The following is a 12,299-nucleotide window of genomic DNA, read 5'->3' as shown; positions in this document are numbered from 1 at the left end:
TTGGTGTATGGGCTTGTGCCAATTTACCTCAAAGGACTTCACAGGAATGTCTTGCCCTTTCTTCTTGCCTACAACTGACTTTTTCTATTCAGACTGATGTCTCCTTATGGCAGGAGATATGCCATCTTACATTTTGGGAAGGTCCTACTAGCGCTTGCCAGAGTTCATTTGCATGACGTAAGAAATTAATCATAGCATGGTCAAATGACAGTAGCTTTCATATCATAAACAGCTTTCATGTACTGTTGTGACATCTGCATGGTGTTTCTTTCTTAGATGGGGAGAGGTCGCTAGGTTTGTTTGCAGTACTACAGACTCAAAGCAGCCTCAGAAGAGTAAGCTTTCTATTTTTTCCCTAAACAGAAAGCCCTGCATCTTCACCTTGGACTGTACCAGATACGGGCATCTTCAGTTCTGCCAATCAAGAAATAAAACCCAAACTTAGTCTCTTCTTTCTGTATGACAATTTGGAGATTTGCTTACTACTAAGCTACAGAACGATGAGTGCAATCTGAGCAAAGCCAGGCATGTGTGGATTTTGTTCGTCTTCCACAATGCCTGAACTTCATATGATGAATGCTATTCTGGCAGATGTAAAATCATGAGGTAAAGCCCAATATAAGACTCATGGTTTCATACTAATACAGGACAACTAAGAGGAATATAGTAAGCAGATAGGTTAGTGGAGATAGATGCATGGAATGGAACTGATGTGTCAGGCAGTTTTGTTATTACAAACAGTGGGGAAGGTGTTATGATTTTATCTCCTACTCCTATATGAGTCTTTTAATTAATTTGTGCACAGGAAGGTCACACCATGTAAATAAAAATGCTGGAGGCATATTTTTCTGTTAGTGTGTTTACTCTGTTTGAAGATCACTGTTAGCATGCCACTCCACCACAGCCTGAGACAACCTCATATTGCCTCATATTAATCGTTTGCATACTGTTGCTATTATCCCAATTGCTATTTCTGAAACTACAGAGCAGGTAAAGGCAAACAAGTACACGAAACCCATTTTTTTTCACCAAGCCAAAAATTAAGGACAGCATTTCTAATCTTTCTATTTGTTGCTCTCTCCATTAGGACCACAATGATACTGAAGCAGATTAAGACAATACCGATGCCGATACATACTAATACACAGTGTTTTGCTGTGTTCAGTTATTAGGCTGTGATCACTCCGTCACTCGCACAGGTTACTATTTAGTACAACTAACTGTAATTATTCACCCAATTTAAATTTTAATCAAGTAAGTAACGGTTGGAAAAGTTTTCAGTATTATGTCCAAGTTTTGGGGTTTTGTTTGGGTTTTCTTTTTTTTTTGTTTTTGTTTGTTTGTTTTTCTTTCTAATTCACAAAAAGGAGCAAGACTTGTAGAAGTTTGGAAAAACACAAAGGAATAGTGTGCTATAACAGACCTCCAGTTTTATTACATCAGAATTGCCCTGAGTATTTAATTGCTAGATCAGGATCTTGTTACACTTGCATTTACTACAAGGGAGTTTAGCATCATTTGACACAAGTAATAGCTCCTGCTGTGAAGCATTTGACACCAAAGGAGACCGGGCCTAAGATGAAGTAACACGCTGGAGGAAGGAAGCATGAAAATACTGTTCTCTTCCTTTTTGGTAGTTCTAGTGAGTGTTAAGAAAGTTTCAGAGCTTTATAATATGTGATAATCTTCAAATGAATAACTTCAAAAGTACTAATCTGGAGTAATCATAGAGTCAACCATTTCTGTAGTAACTGATTAGATTAGTGACAGTTCTTTAAAATTATTTATGCATTAAGAAATATTTTTAAAATTACAAGGTAAAAAAAAAAGTTCCAAGCCCCAAGTTATTACTAACACTAAAAATGCATTAGGAGAACTTGAAATTTAGTGTATCTTAAATCCCTTGAGATGAGGCTTCCAGTTACCAGATTACGGAAATATTTCCATACACCGATGTAAGAAATGTGGTAGAGTAGAAGGCATTAAATTAGTTTGGCAAATTTGGAGCTTAGCAACAAGACAAATGTTTCTAAAATGCATTCTGGTTTATAATATTAAAAATACATTTATCTAAAAGAAATATAGTAAATGGCACTCCTTTGTCTTTATGGAAAAAACCTCTGTTTTGTCTGTTGTTTAAATTTATCACTTTGCTGAGTGCACCTCAGTTTTGCTGTACTGTACCAAACATTTATCTAAATGAAAGTGTACGAGACCCAGAGTTGCCCTTCAATCACTATATCCTTTATGAATTAGAGTTCCATTTATCAAAATTACAGCAAGAAGACCAAGGTCTCACAGGGCTGTCTCATTACAAGGCTTGTAAACACTGTCCTTACAAAGAAATGGTTTAACACCTAACAAATCAAAAACTGATTGGGAATAGAATTTATTTGAGATCATCTATCTTCGGAAGACGTGCTGTACTGAGTGCACTTCGTGGCCTTTCTACCCATTCATCAAGAAATTAACAAGCGAATACCACAGACCACCAGATCTCCTTGGATCCTGAAATGTGAAATATGTTCAAAACAGATCTGTCACAGATGTTCTATTTTTATATTTCAAGACGACTTCAAAAAGGTTTTAAAATAAGAGAAGCTCTCCAAATAAGAGTAAAAAGAAAAACAACTTGTCTCTTTAAAATCAGACAACAAACTGAATAAAAAATTATATGACACAAAACTATGTCTAGTATTGTTAACAATGATATAAAAAGGAGAGACGAATAAATGAATACTTGATATTTCAGCATATTTGAAAAAAATCAAACCTCAAATTATTTTTTCAAAGCCCCGTCAATATTACTATGAAATTAAATTCATATCCATTTATTTCATTTAAAACTCTTTTTAGGACACAAGGAGTTTGTATTTTAAAGACACAATATGGAACTATAGTAATGTCAGTTCCTAAGTCTAATTAGAAGATGTTTCAAATCCATTAAAACAGAAAAAAAAAAAGAAACTAGATATAATTTCAAGGAAGCACCATTTTGACATTGGAGTGCACAGAACTGGAACTAGCAGATGCTATTGGTTCTTGTTATTGAGCTGCTTCTTAAGGGATATTTTTCTAGACTGGGATTTGGAAAGAAGCCTTGGAATAAGCAGTGAAGTATTTCTTAAAACTACATTTTGCAAAGAAGTTAAAGGAAATGTCACTCGGCTCACATTGAAGTCCAGCTGCAGTTAAAACTTGAAGGCTCTGCCTTAAAGATATTTCAAGAGAACGTATGTATAAGACTAGATAAGCGATTAAAAAAAATACATCTTTTGTTACACCTGTTATCATCTTGATAATTTTTTTAATGTGCATATTAAAAACTGGCTTTCTACAGTAGCTTCAGGCTAACTGAAAAGAGCTCATCTTTAAAAAAATTAAAGAAACCAACCAGCGCTCCTCTACAAAACCCGAACTTCCATTAAAAGGTGTGTATTCTATATGTCTGAAAGGTTATATGAGCTGCATGGTAAACTTGTACAGTATTGCCAAAAATTTACTAATGTCTCTTCCAGTAGCATTACTTTTTCTTAAACAGAAATTATTAAGCAGCCAAAAAACCACCATAACAACCCCCCCAAAAAAGCTAATAATTTCCCAAGAGCAGGAGAATCTCATGTTATTTTGCAGCTACAGCCTCTAGAAGTATTTAATACAGGCAATATTTAAACATTTTGGGGGGGGCAGGTATTGTAATATCTGAATTTTTGCCGCTCTATTTTCAGTTAAATCAATAAAATCCCTGTTGGGTTCTGTAGGTCACAACAGGTTCTAAGGATGCAATCTAAATTTCAAAGATACCGTAAGCGTCCAAACCCACAAAAACATCCCTAATAAAATTTTAAAATTAGCCGTACAAACATAACATATTGTTGATTACATTTCTGTTTATGTACGCTTATTTTATTAGACATTACACCAATTACTATGATTTAGTTGAATGCATGAAGGGAGTTTTCAGTTCTCTCTTTACTTCTATCCAGTTATTATATATTCAAATATAGCATTTAAAATTTTTCTCTTTGTATTTAGTATAAAATGAGGTAAAAAAGTAAGTCTAGTTTTAAGAAAAGTTTGCTTGGTCATACTGTAACCAACAAAAGACGACTACTGCTTCTTATAAAGTTGTTTCCATAGTTTACTTCAACGAATTACCGATAAGGCAATTTATGCAGTGAGTGCTCTTTGATCTTTGAAGAGAGATGGCAGAATGGAAAGTTAACCTCATTTTAATGTTACCTAAATATACTGACAGGAAATTCTAATGTTTCCAAACATCTGGAAATCTGCTTCATGGGATGGTGTTCTTCTTTTCTATAAGAAAGCTTTTTCATATACTGTCTTTTACAGTTTTATGTGGCTTCTAAAGGAGCATTTTGACATAAGTAAAGTCTGTTCTCTTTACAGTAAAATGCTGCATTTAATTAAAAACTCTCTTTTATAGCAGCTAAAGTACAGTTTTTGTGAAGCTTAGCTCTCCTCAGAAACTTTTAAGGGTAAAGTTGCTTTTTCCTCCTTGCAGATCACTGCGGCGTACTGCTCTGTAGAACGCTGTTTCTGTTGCTGAATTTTAATCACTGAAGGTAGTTCTTAATATTTTATTAAATAAAGGAATTCAAAATTAGTTCCTCACAAGACACTACCTGACAGGTCATGATGTGAACCATGAAATTATATCACAGGTAAAATATAATTTATGAACAGAGTTTGAAAGAGCTAAGCTTTTTCTTGGAAGGGACTTTTTTGTTTAGTGTACAAACCGTAACTTTTACAGGAAGAGTCAAACTTATGTGTGCAAAGACTTAAAACGCAACACTATTATCTACATTTTTTTTTCCATTCAATATTACTAATAGTTAGTACCTAGAAAAAATTTTCACGCGATAATCTTCCTGCTTTATATATTCTAACAGTTTAAGCCCCTGCTTTCATTGCTAATCTTTACTAACTTGATTAGGCACCAGGACCCTCGCAGCAGTCACAGTTATGGAGAGCAGCTGCTTGGGAGTCTGTAAACTGACCTCTACAAAACCCAGTAAGATTAAATCATCGACATGGTGACCACTCCACCCCAGCCGAATATCTTTCCGCACGGCTACAGAGCTAGCCCCTCCTAGGACCGCGTTCGCTCCACGGGAAACGTGCACCAGGTATCCCTGGGTCCGCTCAAGAGACCGGCCTTCTGGCTTTGAGTAGCAGCCCGGCGCTGGCACATCATGATGAACTGTCCCCACCTGTGTCTGCTAGAGTTGTTATTTAAATTGCAATGTGTTTCTGGAACTGGCAGCTTTGACTGGCATATAATTTAGTTTCCCCGGAGAATCAGAGAAGTGACTGTTATTAAAGGAAGGCTGGTTTTAATAGATTTAATAAAAGCCAGAGGAATCTAAATCATATTTTCATTATTAAGGATCTTTGAAGAAATGAGGGAGAAAAACTATGAAAATTGTGTAGAAATTAAAAATTGCATACATTTGTATCGGAAATTACTTCTACCAAAAGTAAAACCAAATCACATTTTTGTTTTCTATAATAGATAAATACCTGAAAATTTAATCATAGACATTCCAGACATTTTTCCCCAATTTTTATACCTAATATCTGACCAAATTATCTTCTTTATGTGAGTCATTTGTAAATAAATACTTCACAGTTGTAATGCATTTTCCTTTTAAAAATTCTCACATGTTTTGCATTGTAAAAATGAGACTGACACAAACTACACCAAAGAAGAGACTGAGACTATGGGCAAGACCAAAATGAACAGGTTTCTCAGATGAAGTTGAGGGCTTTTTAAACTTCTAGTTAAAGTCAAAGTGTTATATATTAATATAAAAGGTCCTACACAAAGATGAAATTACCATGTTGGACACTCATTATTTTTATTGTTTATAGATAGGAAAACTGAGGTTCAGAGTGGTTACGAAATAAATTTTTAGAAGTCGTCAATATTATCCCTACATTTCTTTGAGATTTCCAGTATTCTGAGCATGTGAGAAAGGATCCTGCACTGAACAGCCAGTGGGTGACAGAGCTGGATATACCCAGGCCAGCACATGTTACAAGGCATTTTCAGGCCGCTGAAGGGCAGTCTTCATTCTGCCTGGAAGTCAGGAGAAGTCCTTCTAAAGGCAACTTAAAACAGCCAAATGTTTATATTTGGATTAAGATGTAGTTTGCCACTGTAACTTGTACACACAAGAATGGATTCATATTTCATGACTGACGACCTTTACAAATCCCTGTCAGTTTGAAATGCAGCCTCTCGCTGTACACTGTAGTTTGATGAACTGCAGAAAGACACCGAATTTTCTGATATGCTGTGGATCACTTAAACAGGCAAAGATGATACACAAAAAAAATAACTAAGAGCAATAAAATTTCCCTAACTGTGTTTCCAGCCATTTTACAGAAGTACAGTAACAGCTGAGAGGAAAATAACTACATCACACCAACAGTTATTGCTCAGTGGAAAGGACATCAAGGACACTTGCAAGTAAGAGAATTGGATCAATATTAACGCGATTTTCATTTCATGCTTCCCCAACTCCAGTAAGCTGACAATATACTCTGATTATGTGAACTGCCTCTGAGTAACATAGAAAAGGTTATTAGAGCAAGAGGTGGAAATGGAATGCACTTTTTATATTGACAGGTCTGCTAATAGAGTGTACTGATTTTCAAAGCCATGCAATGCATTTTCACAATTTGGTTTTGACAGCAAAAAGGAATTTCATTTATCCTTAATTCAAAATATTCACATGTAAGCAAAGGTTTCTTAAGACAGACCACTGAAGAGTATAATCAAACTATTTCAGTGGAAAAATGTAATTAATAAGGTAAGAAGCAAAAAGTGATTGAATTTAAATATGTATGACATGATAATGAAATAATGAAATAATTCTGCTAAACGAGGCATTCTATGCTTTTGAAATAGAATCTGATAAAACGTTTTTAAGATAACATGTAAGTGAAAAATATGTCATGTCTCACCATTCGGGTCTGGATTCTGTCTTGAAAGTTTTAGATTAGTTTTGAGTTTGAAATACCTAACCCAAGCACACATTCTGCAGGAAAAGCCATGTTCGGACTCTATCTGCTTGCGGAGCCTAAAGACAGGATCAAAGTTTTTGGACTTCTAAAGAGGCACTCCCCGCACGGAGGAATTGCACCCACATATGCTAGCCTCAATTTTTCTTCCTGCTCACAAAAAATTCTAATTGAAAAGACTAATAATGATAAAGCCTAGGGAGAAATGAAACGCTTTTTAGAAATACAAACCCTTGGTGTATGCTAGCAGCACAATGGTAATGCACTAGCAGGCGAGAAACATGATCTTACCTCCTGTACTGGGGTATTCTACGTGAAAATTTCTAAATGTTACCTAACATTTAAACATTAGAGCCTTCAAAACCATGAGACTGGTCCAAACCCCACTATTTTTAAAGAGAAAGATATAGCTGTAATATTGTGGTTTGTCTTCTAATTTTTGAATTCTCTCTCTCTGTGGCCAAAGCATCGGCGATTATGTCTGCTAGAAGGCAACTTTGTCCCTCATCACTTCAGCTGTTGCTATCAGACCCAAACATGATCAGCTCTTTGGAAACAGGTACTGAACAGAGACATAATAAGACACCTAAAAAAATTCATTCTCTAGTGCAGAGAATTAAGGTGTAGGAAGTAAATTTTAAATTATTTTATAGTAGCTATCATAATTCCAGTAATTAGGTAACTCTTAATTTCTATCGAGACTACTTACTTAAAGAAGAAAGCCTCAATGGCTCACAGTCAGTGTTTCGAGTAACTCATTTGCCAACACATCTGAAATTATTTTTTGCTTTCTGGAATGGTAATCTTTTCAAATGAAATTCTGCTCTTTTGAGACATACAGAAGGAACATCTTACGCAGTCTTTACACAGGCGAAATCTCCTATACATGACATAATGTCTCCTGTAACTGTTTCTTAAAAGGATTGTCCCCGTTACATGTAAATAATAAATTTGTCAATATAATAATGTCACTAGAACACATAGATTTACTCTCCATTACATTGTCTTTCCCTCTGCAATTCCAACTGGTTCAGTGTGCTCCACTTGGTTGTTTTTTTTTTTCTGTGTAAATTTTATTTCATCCTCACATAGATCACCACATCTTTAGAACTGGCATACATCATTTTCACTTCAGCAGCAAGAATAATCGGTGGGAGGAACTGTTTCTATTTCTGTGTAGATCAATGCCTACAGCAACACCAGACAAAGGGCAGCACCCACAGGATATACACATTTGTGAGACAGCAGTGTGGCCATAACGCTGAGATATTTCTGTTTAACTCTTAGCTCTACTAAGGGACTATTGGGCCAGGCTGTTGTAAAAACATGAGCTCCTAGTTCCTGAACCTAAACTGCAATTATTTATCAAATTAAAATCAAAGCTTTGCTATTTGCTTGATTGGGGCCAGCATTTTACTTTTTTTTTTTTTTAAACAAAAGTAGTTGCAGTTCTAAAACATCTTTGTTTCATGCAGTCTAGCGGATGAAAAACAAACCAGTAGCAGTACACAAGATATCACTGACAGAAAGCAGAGTCTGAGGGTCTATTACTAAAAAAGCTCAGTGAGATCATCTACAAGATTTTCATTATTTTGTCTCTGAAATAGGTGAATGGTAATCACTGTCCCAGGTAGAAAGCCCGTGTGTATATTAAGGAGAGCTAACTCAGAAATCTTAGCAGCAGTTGGCAGTAAAGCAGAAAGGAGAGCAGTATTTTATATCGCCTTCCATTAAGTTGCCATGTGGGGTCTGTGGCGTCTTTCGTTCTGCTTCACAAAGATCACAAGAAAGCGCAAACCTTCCACGCAACTGCAGGGACACTTGCAAAACTGCTACATTTACGTTAAATTTGCAAGCAATTTGCAAATTTGCAATACTATTTTCCGTTCTTAGACTGGACCTGAGGTGCTATTTAGGCAACATGATCAGCTTTTTTGAAGGCATGGAACTGAATGACTTGTGCTATACGACACAAGAGACACTGATAAAACACTCTTCAAGCATTATGCATAGTCCTTTCAGCTGGGAAAATATATCTACTGTAGACAATATTCAGGGCTTTACACGAATACACTGGGAGATACACTCGTTAGGCATACATACATTAAGGAGCAGAAAAAAGTTATGTCATGGTGTAGCACACATGATATGAAAACCAAAATTAAATATATAACTGGAAACATGCATAATACGCTGGCTGATAGAATTCTTAACAAGGTGTCTTCCTTGTCATGCTAGTTAGCGGTATATCTGAGAACTTTTCTATAAAATCTATTTGGCTTTTAATACGCTGCTTTCCCTAGGTGTTTCTGCATCCACATCTGTACCTAGCACAATGCTGAACCTCATAATATCTTTCAGTTTGTTTCACTAATTGGTACTTTTTCTGTGTGTTTCAAAGCTAACACTATAAAACAAGTAACACATAAAATAAGTGGTATAGAAGAAATCACTGTACTTGTAGGGATATGGAATAGCCAGTGCACATACACATAAAGCCTTTGTTTCTTGTGTACAAATCTTAGTATTTACATAAAACCTCTACGATAATTTTAACGTGCTATAGTAGAAATGTATTTTCTGTGATAAATGTAAAGTAGTGCAATGTAAAAAGATGAGTAAAAATACTTTCGTATATTAAAAAATATATTGTCTCTGAAAATGAATTCCTTTACTTTTGTAATCTATACATAGCGATTCCATTTGCATCGTGAAAGATGAGCAATCACCTTTGTTGAAAAGATTTCCGCAATCTTCCTCTGTCATCTTAACCTATTTTTATCTTGCAAGTAGCCCAGAGGCTCTCAGAAACCTGAGCCCATTGCCTGAAAGCCTGTCATGCCTCCTACTGGCTGTCAGAAAGACTGGGAGAATAAAGTCCTTTTAAATCTATACTACAGTCTCCTAATTCTAGGCTGCAATGGTTGCGGACCTGCTGAAATAATGGCCCTCCATTCCAGCCATGTGCTTGGCGGGCTGTGCTAGCCAGGTCTTCAGAAAACACCCTCCTCCATGCAAGCAGAAGTGGAAAGTCACCTTGCATTTTTAGACAGACCTACTTGGTCCAGCTTTGGCTTCTTTACTCAGTTATTGGTGTTATTAGACACTTTTTTGCTTTAACAAATGATACATATTCCACCTACTCATATACAAAGTTGAGAACAGAGACCTGCAGTCAAGAAGACATCAAGAATAAGAAAATTTAAAGATGGAATATTTTGTGCTTTTCACTATAGCCAATAAAGATTTTAAGTGCTGTTACTCCTTAATACAAAGTCTTAAAATTAGCAAATAGGAGGTAAGAAAAGCACATGGTAAAACCTAAGTCTCAAGAGCTACATTCACCCGGCTGTGAAAGCTGTCCTGAAGGACTATTATTAGACTTTCACTGACAGAACGTTCTTCCAAAATGTTTCTATGAGATGCAATGAATATACATGGGTCAATACTTCTATTTCATTGTCAACTAGCAATAGGACTGAATTAATAGAACAAATACACCCTTCCCATGAGTTTCAAAACATTTCACATCGTAGTAATTTACAGGTTTTGGTAAGTAAATGACTTTTATTGAAGGACAGATATCGTGTATTCTTTTCACATGAAAATATAGTGGTGGAAGGAACCAAATGCAGCTAGAATTCTAAGACTAGCAATGGTTGTGATTTTTAGGTCTTAGGAATGATTTTGCAGGCCAATTTGATTACTTCAAGAACATTCCGGAGTCATACGTTTTCAGAGGAAGAACTGAGAAACAGAAATAGTTATGTTAACTGCTGGTAAAAAGCCAGAAAGTTCTGCAGTAAAATCTATTAGCTCAGACCTATAATAGCAGCTAAAATCCAGGTCGTGCCAGATAACCTGAAAATCTCAGAGGAAAGGCATTTGAAACCCAACACAGAGGTTCTGAAGAAAAAAAAGTTTTCATATCCTATTTGTATCTGTGAAAAGCTTGAATTAGAGTCAAAACAGAGATTCTGACATTCAAGATTTGTCATGAATCTGTACTTAAAACTTCTTATAAAGCTGCTACGAGAACTCCTATGCTAGAAATAGCATAGAAAAGGGAGTAGATATTTAGAGACTGCAAAGGACCACTAGGTCTTTTACATTACAGTCAGACAGCAGAAGCTCAGACACTGAGTGTTCAGCACAATAATGTTCAGTACTCTACCTAAGCAAATTCCATTACAGTTTACACTTTGAAGGTGTCTTTCATTACACTACAGTGGGTTGTAAGAATAAGAATCATCATAATAGTAGATATATTTAATGAGAATATATTTATGATTGGGGGGGTGCGTGTTTCTAAGAAGTGTTAGAGAGAAGACTAAGTTAAATTTAGTATTTTAGATTTAATTATTCTCACAATTAGGATTTTGGTTTGCGGATCCTTCTAGTAATACCTAATGTAAGCTCTTATTCCTCAACTTCTTTTAAACAAATTTAATTTTCTTCTTTACCTGACAAATACCATGTAAAATATTAAGAGGACACAATTATCATGTCATATTTTCCCTAAAACCCTATGAGGATGAAATATTTGGAATTTTATTTGGAGAAGCAGTGGATGGCACTGTTGGGCTACAATTATAAGGCTGTAGATGCAAATCTTAAATCGCTATGCTTAAAAAAACCCGCAGATTTTTGTGACTCCTTCAAGCACACAATTTGGACATACACTCATTCATAGTACATCGGAGATTTCACAATCAGTTGTGGAAGTTAGTTCATACACTGAAAGGACATTGTGTAATAGGAGTATTATTTTAGGTGCTCCAAGTGAAGCAGAACGGTTTACATGCTGCTCTCATGGCAGCATGATCACGTTTAGACTAAAGAACAAAGAGGACTTACTTGATGACACATGGAAGCATTGTTAGGGATTAATTTAATGACCACAAACATATTCTTAAAATGCTCACCACTAAACATCAAGTAACACACATGTGTTTTCTTTCCATAAAGTGGATGCTATTTCTTAAAACTGCTCACAATTAATTGTCAACTTGTGTTTACTTACAGACTAAAATTAAGCGTGCATGAATGGTGTGAGGGAACAGGGTTTCTTTTTAGTCAAGGGCTTTTGTTCTTCAGTTTCTCTTCTATATTCATACTTAAGACGTTACTTAAATAAATATTATTTTGGGAAGTTATCTTAGATAAGGGTCATCACCTGCATTTCCCCAGAGCAATGTATTTTATGAGATTGTGTGTGTTACCAATTTTCAGGACAGTGCATTAAC

The 12,299-nt window shown here is 35.6% G+C and overlaps 1 protein-coding gene across 9 annotated transcripts in view; it reads right to left on the bottom strand.

Annotated features, from left to right (window-relative positions):
* NBEA (neurobeachin) overlaps nucleotides 1–12,299 on the bottom strand; it is a 511,894-nt gene that overhangs the window by 172,134 nt on the left and 327,461 nt on the right. The gene's annotated exons all lie outside the window — the stretch shown is intronic.

This window comes from Rissa tridactyla, chromosome 1 (genome assembly GCF_028500815.1).
Source record: "Rissa tridactyla isolate bRisTri1 chromosome 1, bRisTri1.patW.cur.20221130, whole genome shotgun sequence".
NCBI lineage: Eukaryota > Metazoa > Chordata > Aves > Charadriiformes > Laridae > Rissa > Rissa tridactyla.
The sequence above is the reverse complement of the archived record's forward strand: the minus strand, read 5'-3'. Positions and strand labels throughout refer to the sequence as shown.